Source organism: Henckelia pumila, chromosome 2 (genome assembly GCF_033568475.1).
Source record: "Henckelia pumila isolate YLH828 chromosome 2, ASM3356847v2, whole genome shotgun sequence".
Lineage (NCBI taxonomy): Eukaryota > Viridiplantae > Streptophyta > Magnoliopsida > Lamiales > Gesneriaceae > Henckelia > Henckelia pumila.
Window position 1 is genome coordinate 138,207,442 of NC_133121.1, and position 13,908 is coordinate 138,221,349.

The following is a 13,908-nucleotide window of genomic DNA, read 5'->3' on the forward strand; positions in this document are numbered from 1 at the left end:
GCAATATTTTCCAAAGTTTCAGATTCCTTAGAACTCACCATTTTTTATTTCGGAACACTGTCTAGGAATACTTTTTGTTCATGTAACTCCCAATCCTCTTCCTTCTCAACCATCTCGTCCGCCACCAAACATCGTTCGAGCGGATCCGTACTTTCTGCACATGAAAAAGAGTTATGAGAATCAATAATTTCAATGCTCTTACATGTACTTACCTCATTTGGGCCCCTCATGGTGTGATAAATATTAAAAATCACCGCTTCACCACCAACTCGAAGTGTGAGTTCTCCCTTGTGTACATCGATCAATGCGCGTGCAGTATCTAGAAAAGGTCTCCCAAAAATCAAGGGAGTTTCTTCATCTTCATCCATGTCCAAAATCACGAAATCTGCTGGAAATATGAACTTATCGACCTTTACCAAAACATCCTCCACAATACCCCGTGGGTATGTGATACTCCGATCAGCCAGCTATAATGTGATGGTGGTCGCCCTGACTTCTCCAAGCTCCAAAGTCCTGTAAACAGAAAAAGACATTAAATTTATACTGGCTCCTAAATCACATAAAGCTCTATTTACCTTAGAACCACCAATAAAACAAGGGATAATAAAACTCCCTGGATCTTTCAGCTTTTGTGGCAACTTTTTCTGCAGGATTGCGCTACATTCTTCTGTCAAATTCACCACTTCGTTGTCCTGCAATCTCCTCTTCTTAGACATTACATCTTTGATGAATTTTGCATAATTAGGCATTTGTTCCAAGACATCTGCAAATGGAATATTGATTGTGTATCTTCTTGAAGATATCTAGAAACTTGGAAAACTGCTCATCAAGTGCCTTTTTCTTAAACCGCTGTGGATAAGGAAGTTGTGGCTTGTACATCGGTTTAGATTCAGCTTCCTTCTTGGGCTCCTTCAACCCCAATTTCTTCAGTCACTGGTTCTTCACTTTCTTTGGCTTTGCTCTGCTCTTTCTCTTCTAACTTCTTCCCACTTCTCAACTCAACTGCTTTGCACTGCTCTTTTGGATTCACTTCAGTATTGCTGGGAAACTGTCCTCTGTTTTGATCCTTCAGAGCATTTGCAAGCTGTCCAATCTGTGTCTCCATGGATTTCATCATAGCTCCCAAACTACACATGCGTGTCTCCATGCTGTCCATTCGAGTTTCAGTCCTCGACATCCGCTTGTTAGATTCAGTAACAAATGTAGACACCACATCCTCCAACGATGCTTTACCTTCCCCTTGATTTGTATTGAATCCCGGAGGGGGTTTCAGCACATTTTTGTTGTTGGCATAAGAAAAGTTTTCATGGTTACGTAAACCAGGATGATAAGTATTAGGAGGAGGGTTACCTCGATAGTTTCCATAGCCTCTGGGATTGATATATTGAGCTTCCTCAGGTGGATGAGATTCATCTATGGCAACTGACACACCTGCAGGTTCTGCGATATTCACCTTGTTCAGAGAAGCCACTTGTGTACTCAACGCAGATAGCTGTGCAGTAATGGATGTAAGAGGATCCACATTGTACACTCCTTTCTTGACTCCCATACGTTCAGATGGCCATTGATAACTATTGATAGTCATCTGAGCATATCATAAGCCTGAATGGGATCCTTGGCAAATATGGTACCTCCAGCAGCAGAGTCCACAGACATTCTTGTAGGCATATTCAGTCCATTGTAGAAAAACTCTATTTCTTCCCAATCTGCAAAATTATGATTAGGACAACGCCTTAACAAATCTTTGTACCTTTCCCATGCCTCATATAGTTGTTCTGAATCATGCTGTTGAAAGCTACTGATCTCAATCTTCAGCTGGGTTGCCTTGGATGGTGGAAAGAATTTCTCTAAGAATTTCACAGCCATGCCCTCCCAAGTTGTTATGCGTCCTAGTGGCAATGACTGCAGCCAAATCCGTGCCTTGTCCCTGAGAGAAAAAGGAAACAAACGTAAGCGTATTGTATCCTCAGAAACACCATTTATTTTAACAGTATCAGTAATCTCTAGAAAAGTGCGCAAGTGTAAATGAGGATCAGCTGTGAAAATTCCATTGAATTGGTTCTGCTGAACCATGTTGATTAAGGCCGGCTTCAACTCAAAGTTGTTGGCATTTATTGTCCCTCTAGTGATTCCAGAATAGTGAGCCTGGATCGTTGGCCTGAAATGATCTCTAATTGGCACCAAAGGCAATTCATTGACATCTTCTTCAGCCATGTTTAAGTGTTCTTCTCTCCTAGCTTTTCTCAAAGCTCTTGCAGTTCATTCAATCTCTGGATCAAAGAGCAAAGAATTCGCACTTTGAGATCTTCGCATAAACTGCAATTAAGAGCAATAGCAATTTATTAGTATTTAAATTAAAATAAAGAAAACTCTAAATTAAAACTTTGACTAATTGGTAACAAGATTAAAAAATAATCAAAATTATTCCCCGGCAACGGCGCCAAAAACTTGTCGTGAAATTTCCTCGCAAGCGTACGAGTGTCAAGTTTTAGTATAATGAAAGAGAGAGTGTCGATCCCACAGGGAATAAAATGAAAATATTCAATACTTGTAATTAAAATAGTCTTAATTTTATCTAGAAAATCAAATGTCGAGAATTGTGCAGAATAAATAAAATAAATAACGAGAAATTATCAAGCTCACACACACACAAATTTCAAGGAATTATCAATCAGAGAAAAATAGTCCAGAGGTTTTGATTTCACTTGGTCTCGACAATATTCAATACTAATTAATCTATTTTATGAATTTCCTTCGATTAATAACCAAAAACACTTAGATTATTCTATTCCCCTCTCCCGAGCAACAAATAGAGTATATCAACTACAATTCGATTTCAATATCCATATTAGAAATATAGATGTAGTGATATGTGTAAAATGATGTTCCTTAAAGGTTCTATTAAAGCTATATACTCTCCCAAGCTATATAAACAATTAACAGTATAGTTCCTATTGATCCTACTCAAAATCCCCTCTCCCGAGCAATGATTCTAAGTAAATATAACAACTCAATTTATGGCCAATAAATTAAGAAGACATTCAATTATAGAAACACAATTAATCTATAGAAATTCAATTTATTAAAATCAAAGATTCATGAATATGTCTCAACCAAGCTACGTCAACCTCTAGACTAGAAAAGTTTAGTTCATGCTCGAATTAAATAAAAACCAAATAATATTTAATATCTCAAACATAATTCAACAATCAAAAGAAAATAAAAAGAAGAAACAAAGCCGTAGTCTTTCTTCCGTGTCCGGTCGAAAAGTCTTCATCTTCGTTCCAAGCAATCTTCAGTTCTTTAACTCCAAAAACTCACAGAAGTTCTCTCTCAAATATTGTGTGTATTGGTGGCTGATAGATCTTTCACATGACTCCGAAAAATCCCTTAAATATGACCTAACAATCTTCCAAAATAATACCAAAGATATCCCCAAAGTTTCCATAAACAATCGGACTCTAATATTCCAAACAGACGACGGCGCGGGCGCACCAGAAACAGGGCGGGCGCACTCTCAATTTGCAAAACATACTTTAAAACATTCTTCAATGGCGCGGGCGCGCCTAGGGTCAGCGCGGGCGCTCTCTTAGATCGACTTTTCTTCTTGAGCTCTTCAGTAACAGCACGGGCGCGCCTAAGGATAGGGCGGGCGCGTCTTTAGCTCGAACTCAGCCTTTTTTTCTCTTTTCCAACTCTTGAATTTCCTTGTAAACTTCCATCTTGTAAGCTTATTTCCACTTGAACACATCGAAGTCCATAACTTCCTACAAACACAAAAACAACAACAATTTCATGCAATATCTACCAATAAATTCCAAAAGTTAAGTAAAACCATATACAAATTAAGTGCACAAAATGCACTTATCAACATAGTTATAAATAGAAATTAAACATCAATTCTACCAAAATACAGTACCAACTTCATCAACAAAATTATCCATCCGATCAAAGTATAGTACAGAATACACCAACACAGTTGTTCACTTCATTTTCATTAGTTCTTCCCCATCAAACCATATTCGTCGTTTAGGATGGTTGCGGCAACGTGTGCCCTTATACCGTCTATGTTGCATTCACTCCAATTACTCCATGTAAAAGGGTCATCACGAGCATAGCACTCTGCCCATAGGCAAGTAAACACACCACAATCTGGATTAGGCCCTTGGGCTCTACACTTTGGAAATCCCACGTTGCAATTGGAAAGATCAATATCCTTGAAAATCCTCAAGTATCCTAATAGAAATTCAACCTGGACAAAAACGAATTATTGTAATATTAAAAATAATTGCATCACATAATGAGGAAGGTAAAATAATGCATTACTTACAAAACTGCCTCGCACTTGTCCTATCATATGGACTGTCTATTGAGTTCCTCACCACAAATTCCTTTTTTGTATTATTCCACACAAGAAAAAACCAGTGAGATCTCACACCAATAGGAAATAAGACATATCTGCATATCTCCATTACTTCCTTTTCTAGGTTGTGTAGCTTCACCACAATACTATTTGTACACTTGGAGAGGAAGTCCACATATTGATGATCCTCAAGTGGTTTTTTATTGTAGTGCTTACCAAGTACATGTAATACATCCCGCTACGAAAATATTTAAATTGTCAACAATCAATTTTTATGGTGCTTAAGTACTTAAATAAAAGAACACTAGATGAAATACAATTAACTAAAAAGATAGCTCATAATAACCTGAACCCAAGGTTGAACCGCATAAATGGGAAGATCATGGTTATTGGAGCGACACAGAATTTTCAGGTAGCATTCTATTATCTCTCCTCGTACATCTTTTCCAAATAACATATCACATAATTGAGGTCCTTCCACTGATAGGTATGAGTCATTCCACACCATGCAACTGTGCAAAAGAAAATCAGTGCAGTAATTAAAATAACAATGTAATAAACATGAAGACTTACTCTAATTTTTCTCTTGACAGGAAAGAAAAAATGACATTTCTCTCCGATTCAGTCACAAAATTATGTCCACGAAAATCTGTCCGATCCTTGTATAATTGCAAAGGATCCTTAACGACCTGTCCAACGTCCAACGTGACCTTCTCAACAATACGATCAAGATCTACGTGGTAGTCATCCTAATGAAACACATAACAATTAAAACAGAAACAATATAAGTCGTATATCAAATAAAGAAAAATAAACAACTATAAGTAATATATTACAACTAACCTCTGTCGTACTACCAACCAAACTACTGGATTTCTCTCTCAATCGTTTTGAAGTTATTCTTGGAACATTCATCAAACTCTCTTTGTTTTTCCTGCTAGCGCGCTCTACTTTCTTTCTCATGTTTGTGATCTTCTTCGGATCAAACCCACTTGCAGCATCGCTCTCGTCAACCAGAAACTTTGAAACATGTTCATCAATATTTTGGCCGGAGGCTTCTTCATCGTCCTTCAAGGTCATTTTACTAGAATTCCCATTCACATCATCAACTATATTCTCAATTTCCTTCTCAATTTCATTTTCTATTTCCATTTTCTCACCTTCCGTCTCCTCTAACTTACCAACTCCACCATCCATTTCATCCGCAACATCATTCACATCTTCATGATTTATTGGAACTTGTGTCTCAATCTGCACACTATATAAGTCATTGAAATTACCATCAAGATCCTTACCAAAAGAATTTTTATGACCACTACTTATTCCAGCAACATTATTCGAACCATATTTGCATTTTAACTTCTCAATCTCATATGATTGTTCCCTAACAATCTTCTCCAAACGAGTGACACCAGTTTTCAGAACATACTCATTCATTGTTGACATTACCTATAACAAATCAATCACACATTTCATCAACAAACAATAAGAACATTACAATTAATTTCACAATTTATAAAGTCGCATCACATTCACGTACCACACCGCTGGAAAATAGCTCCTCAACAAACACTCTTTCTTCAGGGAATGAAACTACAGGAACAACCTATTTATAACATAAAATTGCAACGTTAGAACTTTATAATTATTTTGGATAATATTATATAAAAAGAACATATCAAATAGGACCTTCATCCTCGTAATTGCGTTCAAAAATTCTTCTGCAGAATCGGCATTGTTAGGAATTTTGCACTTTGCCCAACTAAAAACACGGGGAAATTTCCTAAAACTTGCCTGAATAGCAAACGAAGGTACACTCTCATACAACCATGCCTACGCTGAAATATTATTAGATTAAGTATGAACAAGAAGAAAATGTTAGATGATTAATGTATTAAGTACAATAAATACTAACCACCAACCCGACTAAACAACCATCTAAGTACTTCTTTCGTTCCACTTCTCCTTGTCCATCACCGATATGGGCAACAATTTGCTCGCAAAGGAATCGGTAAGCAGCATCACCCCATGAGTAATCAAAAAAATGATCCAGATCATCAAGATATGGCATAATAAATTGTGGAGTCGAATAATTTCCAACCGGAAAAATCACACAATTGAATAAATATAAGATCAACATCCTCGCAAAGTCCTCAACATATCTTTTCTTCTTCTTACATGCTAGTTCAAGATGTTTCAAACGAATACTTGACCGGATCACCTTGCTTACATTACCCCCAAAATAACGATTTACGAAGGAAGATTCCATTTTCAAATCAATATTCACCGGCTATCCAATATTTTTTAACCCCATCACAATGGAAAACTCTGACAACTTAAAAGGAACCGATACACTACCATCTCCAAATTTGAAGGACAAAGACTGAACATCAAACATTTTTAACACTGCCTCGACCTTCAAAGAACTAAAGCTAAGGTTTGGAATCTTCAACCATTTTGAGAATGGAGAATCTTTGATCCACTATAGTTGTCTTTCTCGATTATAGGCGAAAGGTCTTCCATCGTATTCTGAAATATTGAAGCAGAACAACGGCTTGGTGCCTCATACGGCCTTCGTGTAGTACCCCGTAACCGAAATTGGTAATTAAGAGATTAATTATGTTAATTAAACCAATTTGGTATCTGAAGGATCGAAAGCTCCGAAGGTGAGATCGGAAGCTCCGATCAGGATCGGAAGCTCCATCGGAAGCTCCGATCGATATTACGTCATGCATGACGTGTGGCAGGATCGAAAACTCCGATCGGGATCGGAAGCTCCGATCGCCCTATCCGAAGTCAACCAGTGAGATTTTGACATGTGGCAGATAAGGATGTTCGAAAGCTCCGATGGCAGGATCGGACGTTCCGAACAAGGATCGAAAGTTCCGATCGAGGATCGGAGGTTCCGATCGATGCCTATAAATATAGGGTCTGAGGCATTCATTTCTTGCCAATTCCGAGTTCCTTTCCTTCGCCCTCGTGGCTCTATTTTAGGGCTTTGGGTACTCTTATTTTAGAGTTGGAGTAGGGAACATATTTTAGTATAGTCAGACAGTGTCTGACATAGTAGCGGAGCAGCGCTCGTGTTGTAGAGCCGTGTTCGAGGCTGTGAATTCGCGGCAAGGGAGTGCCCTAATTGCGGGATAGTCGCCATAAGTGGGATGACGACGGACGCAGGTATAGCTATGGTCTCCTTTAATTATTTAGGAGTATGCAATAGATTAGTTAAGTCTTTTAGTGCTTATTGAATGATGCATGGGTATTTGCATTGTATACTTGATGATAGGCTTGGAACCTAGAGTGGAACTACTAGGACTGCCTTAGAAAGGTACGTAAGTACTGATTGAGATTGCCAGCGGATATGCATGCTTATATGTTGCATTTATGTCTTTGCATGTTATTATTGTTATGCGGCATGTGCATATCATCTTGTGCCTATACATCTGTATATCTTTCGAGATGAGCCAGTTAGGGTTGCTCAGCCCTGTTAGGACGTTTGATATCGAGTACCCTTAGGTACTGATACCTCGAGGAATCCGCGGTCCGCGTCCAGGATTTGGGAATGAGTGGTCGCACACAGTGGTTAGCTACCCCGATTTGACGAGCTTATATCCCAGGCACTAGTTTGAGCAGTTTGTATATAGTTATCCCAGATATGGATACCCGGTCATTTGCATGCATCATATTTTTATGTTTATCCGTGCTTTCGTATTGAGCTTAGAGCTCACGTCCAGTATTTTCTGTGTATCTGGATACCCTATTCGATGGGGCAGGTATAGGTGCAGGATTGAGCACCAGGAGCCTGGAGTAGCCAGTGACCTTGAAGACAGCAGGATTAGCTATAGATTCTATTTAAAGTAATTCGATTGGGTTGTATAAATCAAGTTTGATTAGCCGGTTGTATTCTGCCGGTCTACTTGTATTTAGTCTTTCGCAGCAATTTGATTTAATGCATGCTTAATTATGCTCTTAACTCTGATTAGGTAGTGGATCCGGGTCGGGTCACTATATTTATGGTATCAGAGCACTGCATGCAAGGGACTTAGGAAATTGATAATAAGACCTCTTGATTATCCTTGTAGGATTGACTGAGGCTAGCGAAAGAAGATTTGGTTCTTCATTGCCAAGGTTTGCGACAGAAGTTTTTACTATAAGGAATGCAACAGTGATGAGAACACCAGTAGTAGCATAGACTGACTGCTGTGGACGGTTCATCATTCGATGCATTGAGATGTTGATCGAAGAACATATTGATTCCAGCCAGGGAAGAATGGAAGAGAAGATCGGTTATATCGCGTCAGATACCTCTGAGGGCTTTTTGGAACAAATGGTGTTTAGTAATAATCCATGTGGTTCCAGTCCTTGAAGATTCTCCACTCGTAGTTGGAGAGATTGTCAGATAGACCTTCACCAGAGAATGCCTCGAGTGCCTAAAACATGACAGGTTTCGAGAGTGAGGTCTTTAACCTCGTGCAGAACATGGTTTTGCCGGTATGCTTGTATCGATGCTTTTGGTAGGCATACGGAATACTTCATGTTCAAAAGCATGATTTAGATACAAGAAGAACGCTGATGGTAGATTGTGAGCAGAAGAAGTTGACTGACATGCACTGACGCAGAGCATAGCTGGTTAGCTATCACGGCCATTTCTTCGGAGTTCTTCGCTGGAGGACATGTAGAGAGACTTGGACGGAAGTATGCTTGTATCGATGCGTGTGTCAATTGGAAGCTTCATGCTCAAAGAGTGAAGACAAGTTCGACGATTTTAAATACTGTATTGATGTATTTGTAAAACAGTATTTCAGTTGTAATAAATCATCAGAAATTGGTTGTATCAGTTCAAGTTATTGGATGTACATTTTGTTGTATTTTGAATACTGTATGTATTACATGGGATTGTAATAAAGGAAATTGTACATAACTTGAAGTAATGATACATGTTTTACTTATTCAAAGATTCGTGTTTGATTACAAGTAATGTTACTAAGTTTGGCTTGGAATTAGTTGACTAATCAACTAGGATAGCTCATGGATTTTGAGTAAGTCAGCGGTAACGGATTGACATGGGGTTAGTCTAGGTATCTTCCTAAGGCTAACCTAATTAGTCGTTTGACTGAGTTAGTGTCATTGATGAGGTAATTCATCTTGGGCATGGAAATATCGATCTTTGTTTTGAATCTTGAGTTTTTGTTCTAAGTTGTTTCCTTAGGATAGTCGTCTGATTGACCTGCATAGGTTGAGACTTCGTGATGATGGGATTTCATCAGGATACCAAGTCGGGTATATGCCGAGAGTTGTGGACTAGGACCATGACTAGACATGATGGAGCGCGACCCTATGCCAGTGTTACTCTGGGAGTCTTTCGTACTTCAGAGAATGCCTGGAAGAATTTGGCGGTGGGAAGGCTACTTAGTCTAGAGTTTTTGGTAACAGTCACGACGGGGTATGACATTGGATTGGATGCCTGATTAGGTGTCAGCGGTTTAGATATCGTCTGACTGTCGTCAGAGATATTGGTTTGCAGTTTTGTCACAAGGACCAGTCTTGGAGGGATTTTCCTTGACAAGTACGTACTCTGAACATATAGTTTTAGTCTATTGGATACTGCTAGACTAGTGGATCTAGTCGGGGTTTGGATGCTCTTGTAATAGGGGCTATCCAGGAGTTTTGGTTTGTGAAATTCCTGAAACATTTGACTCGGAGATGAGTAAGTTTTCAGCATTAATGGTTTCCTTCTGTGATAGATTATATCCGACGCTAAGGATTGTACATGACTATTTGAGGCGTGAGGATAACATGATTTATGCCAGTGTACACTTGGTGGTGATTTCAGGTGGGACACCGCGGCAAGTAACCTCAGTCTCGATTTGTTGCAGTCTTAGCAAAAGATATAGTTATCAGGAGCAAGTTTCGCGATAGTTGGTAGTGAGTCAGTATCGATGCAAGATTGGTACTGGAGACTACTAATAGCTATTGTCTGATTTTGTCAGAGATAGGTGAGTTGAATAAGCTGTGATTCTCACTACAAGAAAAAAGCTAAAAGACAACGAATTTTATCCGTTGTTGTAGGGGGTCTAAAACCGTTGTAACTGATGGTGTTGTCAAAACTGCACACCTACGACAACGGATAAAATCCGTTGTCTTTTCCCTCAAAGACAACAAATTTATGTCTACGACAACGGATAAAATTCATTGTCGTTGCCCTAAAAGACAACGGATTTTATCCGTTGTCTTTGAGAAGATCCGTTGTCGTTTGGGTGCAGTTTTGACAACACCATCAGTTACAATGGTTTTAGACCCCCTACGACAACGGATTTTATCCGTTGTCGTTTTTTGTATAAAAAACAAAAAAAAAATAATTTTTTTATATAAATTCTAATATTATAAATAATCCAAAATTTAATATTTCATAAATAAAATTTAATATACAATTTTTTTAATATTACAAATCACTCGAAATTAAAATTCTAATTCAATACACAATGCATATCGAAGTATCTGACGTCTTGCCTCATTACAGCCTTCAAACCTCTTGTTGTCAATCTCTGGAACAACACAAATCCAAGAAAAAAACAAAAAAAATTTGTCAACTTAGCCAGATTATGTATTGAAAATCTAGAAACAATGAAACTAATTAATGTCACTGTAAAGGAAAAAATTTTTTGACATATATTTTGCATCTCGCAATATCCCAGAATACAGTAGAGAATTAACTTGGATAAATACTTAATCTGTACCAATTAACTAAATAACAAGGGGACACTAAAATCTGGGTCCACCCCTTGGTAAAAACTATGCACATAATGACAGAACAAGGCAGCACATGTAAACTAAAGTACTCAAGTCAAAAATAATATAACAAAACTCGAGATTTCCTTTGTCTGATGGATTGTCAAAGTGATGCAATAACATAAGAATAAACACTAAAAACCCATCAAAAAAGGGAGAAAATGAATTGAAGTTGACTGAAACATGTGGGTTACTCGCATTATTATCTACCAAGTGAATCCAAGAATATGACACGAATTGAAGTTGACATTGTTGGCAGGCCCTCTAAATATTTCACATCCATATAGTTAATTCATCTCCAAAGGACACGTACCTCTCTGCAATTCTTGTTAATCTTTTCAAACAAATCAGAACTCTTATATCTTAAATAATAATCCAAAAAGTGACAAGTACACTCCCGATTTAAATCACTGCAAGTAAGAATAACTATGGTAGCAGTAAAACCTTTGCAAAATTCGATGTCATGAAGAGGTAAACAAGTGTGTGTTCATACCACTAAGTGGGCTAAGGCAACAGGATTGTCGGTAAGGAATTTAACGGCTAGAGTCATGGCCGTGGGCACTGTCTCCTCTCCGGGAATCATCATCTCAATTATGTTCCCTCCAATGAAGTCGAATGGTAGTCGATGCTGCTGCGTCTCTTCTGATTCTCCAAGCTCATGTATTAGAGCATCGATCACATCGACTGGAGGCTTCTCGTTTCCATCTGTTTTCTCCAAAGAAAATTTTTCTCTTTTCTATAATTTTATTCACCATTTCTAGCAATCTCTTCTTGGCCTATGGCAAAAAGAAAGAATTTTTATCAACGCTGAAAAATATAGAGTTCTTTGATCATTTAATTCCAAACCTAATCAAAGGATGGAGGCCGTTATATGAAATTTTGTCCAACTTGTAGATGTTTTCAAACCATAAATAGCCAACCTAAAAGTTAGATGATGCAAAAAATCAAATAACAATCAAGTGACAAATAAAGACAAAATAAAGAACAAATCAATTTCTTACAATCAAGGCGGCTGTAACGATGAATGCTTTGATTGTGAATATTCGTTTTGTCTCAGTCTCGTCCAATTTCTCCATCCATTTTCAACCTGTAAGAGAGATAATTTGAAACTTAAAGGTCACGAGAACAAAACTCAAGTAACTAAGCATTATATATATACAAACTCGAAAATCGATGAAAAAGTGGAAAGTGATGAGGGAAAAAGTAAAGTAAACATATAAAAATTGATACACAATAGAAGATATATAAGAAGTGCCGCAACCCCTAGATGTTTGATAACTTCGATCTGCTAAAATTAACTTCCAACACCAGTCACATTCATGATTCCATTAATCACTTGCTACTCCGTATATCATATCCTTCTCCGTGGAAATTCGATTAAGATTACTGAAATTACGCGAAACTAGAAAAAGCATACCTCTTTTTGATTTTGATGCACAGAAGAGCAAAGAGACAACGTAAAACCGAAACCCTTGCTGGGAGCAGAGGCGGAGCATGCGTCTTGAAGAATGAACCAAGCACAAATCTGATAAAAAAAAATAAAATCCAACTAATCTCTGTTTTTTCCAAATCCAGAGTTCAAAATTCTACTTCGTATATTACTGCACTCTTGACATAATTCGATAACAGGGTTCACGCATATTCAGACTTCAGTAGAACCATAAATATTTTTAAATTATCATCAAAGTAATAAACTTAGGAGTATAATTAACCAATTTCAGACAAATAAAGTGGACAAAAAGCTTAAGTACATAAATAAAAGTCTCCTGCTTGCAGCAAATTAATGAAAAAACATTGGACGAGCAGACTCTAAAAATATAATCAACAGCAGAAACACCTCAAAATACAACCATCAAATACATTAAGAACCAATATTACAAACCCAGACACCTCAAAATCAAGAATAACATGTAAGAAAGAAATTTGACCAAAACATTGTTCTTCTACGCTCTGCTCTCTTCTTTCTTTTGCTTCTAGCAAGCTTCAAAGCACATAATTGAAACTCCATGAATTGCAAATTGAAGATAGATTCAGTTATTAACTAACAGTAATTAGGACTGAATCCGCTGCATATATCCAAAGACAACAAAAAACAACTATAGATCCTCAAAAAACAGTTGAAGAAAAAATTAAAATACGAACAAAAAAGCTAATAGACAATATGACAAAACAAAGGAAAAGGAAATAAGACATGCAACTGATATAATCATTAAGCAATAGCACAAAACAGTGCCATTTATGATAATCAAGAACACGTGATTGTCTACCTTAGGTCAGATGCAGAAAGTGATAGCTTAAAGAAATTGAGTACCAGCTGTTTAGCGATTGCTTGAACTTGTTCTTCTGGAAGGCACTTGTCATCCTCAAGAATTTCAAAAAGCTCACCCTGCAAAAAAAATATATTAATCACACAACTTTCATTTTCCCCTGACAGTGCGCAGGATGTGTTCATCAAATAGCTCATATAACCACAAAGCCTTGTAGCAAAATAATTGATGGAATGGAGATAATTGGAAAGTGAAGTGGTATTTACTTGTGCGAATTCAGTGACAACACAAAACTCTTGTGGGCTCTCGAATGAGTCCAGCATTGCTATAATATTTTCATGCTTCAACTTCCTAAGAATCTGAAGAGCTCCAAACCAGTTAAAGTTAGGAAATGGCCACGTACAAAACACCACAAACTTTAAAGTATTACTTAAATACAATAATGCAAACATAAAATTACATGCACTTAAGTCTGCTAATAGAAGGCAA

General features: G+C 37.6%; 1 non-coding gene across 1 annotated transcript; it reads left to right on the plus strand.

Moving 5' to 3' along the window:
- The first annotated feature begins 1,711 nt into the window (after nt 1-1,711).
- On the plus strand, nt 1,712-1,817 carry LOC140885756 (small nucleolar RNA R71). The gene has a single exon (XR_012151173.1). It is a non-coding gene; the product is annotated as a small nucleolar RNA R71 (small nucleolar RNA).
- The last annotated feature ends 12,091 nt before the right edge of the window (nt 1,818-13,908 follow it).